Source organism: Etheostoma spectabile, chromosome 17 (genome assembly GCF_008692095.1).
Source record: "Etheostoma spectabile isolate EspeVRDwgs_2016 chromosome 17, UIUC_Espe_1.0, whole genome shotgun sequence".
Taxonomy (NCBI): Eukaryota; Metazoa; Chordata; class Actinopteri; order Perciformes; family Percidae; genus Etheostoma; species Etheostoma spectabile.
In genome coordinates this window covers 1525804-1527641 of record NC_045749.1, presented here as the reverse complement: position 1 = coordinate 1527641, position 1838 = coordinate 1525804, and the positions used below count along the sequence as shown (strand labels likewise).

The 1838-nt window shown below is 41.1% G+C and overlaps 1 protein-coding gene across 1 annotated transcript in view; it reads right to left on the bottom strand.

Annotated features, from left to right (window-relative positions):
* The window catches only part of lhb (luteinizing hormone subunit beta), a 10560-nt gene that overhangs the window by 4638 nt on the left and 4084 nt on the right, over positions 1-1838 (bottom strand). The gene's annotated exons all lie outside the window — the stretch shown is intronic.

Here is a 1838-nt window from a genome sequence, read left to right as displayed (position 1 = left end):
CTATCCCCTTCTACGACACACCTGTGTCATGTTATAAATGTAAACTTTGTTCTTAACTGTAACCACTGTGTTTTTGCAGGTGGGAAACGATAATGTTGCTCCAATCTACATCACCAACCTTCTCATTTCTGACCTCATTCAGCTCTGCTGCATGATCGGTTGGTTGGCACAACCTGAGGAGAGTAACAATACTAACATTATCCTTACTATTTACTACTCTAGTCTGACGGCCAGTGTTTACTTCATGGTGTGCATCTCCTTGGAAAGGTATCTGTCACTCCAGAATGTGTGTTGTCCACAATTGTTCCTCTTTTTCCCCAAAAACAACCACCTCAGTTTTTTCTTCATTTAATGTAAGACAGTTCTGGCCCATCCAGTTGTTAATTTGTTCATTTCACTTAGTCAGTTTTTGTAACGGACTATAGTCCCAATAAGGTTGTGTAAATTTGTGTGTGTGGTCTGCATAACTATGGTAACTTATTTTGTGATTTTCCATATTCTGAGCCAGTGGAAGCATGTGGATATTAAACAGACAAGGCCCCAGAACGAAGCTTTGGGGAACGCCACACGTCATATTTGTGTGCTCAGATGCTTAATCACCTAGTCCCTTAAGTAGTCCCTATTATTTAAGTAGGATTCAAACCAGTTTAGTACTGAGCCAGAAAGGCCAACCCAGTTTTTCAATTGGTCTAGTAACATGTCATGGTTGACCATATCCCCTGCAGCACTGAGATCAAGTAAAACTAAGAATGAAATTTTGCCACCATCTGTGTTAAGGTGGATGTCATTAAAGACTTTGACAAGAGCCGTCTCAGTGCTGTGGTGTGGTCGGAAACCCGACTGAAAGGTATCAAAACTGTTGTTTAGTGACAAGAAAAGGTTCAGTTGTTGAAAAACCTCTTTTTCAATGATTTTACTTAAAAACGGAAGGTTTGATATTGGCCTAAAATTGCTCATTAGTGACGTGTCTAGATTGTTCTTTTTTAATAGTGTTTTCGGGCTTGTGGGAAGATACCTTAAAGAAGAGACATGTTCACAATCTGTAGAAGATCAGAAGCCAAACAATTCGGAACAGTTTTGAAAACACCGAACTTTCACCCAGGAGAGCGGGGTTTGTGTCGCACGTGTGTTCTTTACGTGATTGCCGCATGGCAGGGAAGCCGTTTTCTTCTTTAACCGGCGAGTTATTTCCATGTGTGATGGAACCGTAAGCCAACCCACGACCTTTTCATTAACCTAACTGTGTCAAAAAGGACGCCAATAGTCCCAACCAAGCGCATGTCACATGACGCTAAAGGAGACATCCAAGCGTGTGTTGTATGATAACAACGACAAAGGCACCTGGCCAAACGTCCGTATTTTACCAGATGGGAGTGAGAATGTGTTGGGGGTCATAATGGACCTGGAGATTAGTTTTTTGCCTTCTGCATTCAGCTTTTTGACACTCTTTTTTTCTGTTTTTGTCTGTTCTCATCAGTATGACATTTCTCCGTGGAGATCTTTTCTTACGAGAGACAGCTTTGACCTTACTGGGAGCAATGGCATCAATAACATTTGTAATTTTACAGTTTACAAATTATCTACAAGCTCAGTGACTGAGAACCCAGAGAGGGTGGGTGTGGAGGAGAAAAGCTGAATGAATGTTTCACTGGTGTTTTCAGTGATATACATATACTGTATATGTACATATATATTCAGATTTCCTGATTATCTGTGTTTGAACAACTTATGTGCACCGAGATAGTGCCGTTCAAGAAAACACAGGAATGATCAAAGAGAGCAACATCAGTCACCACAACCTTGGAAATGTTCAGACCCTTGGAGACTATCAGGTCCAG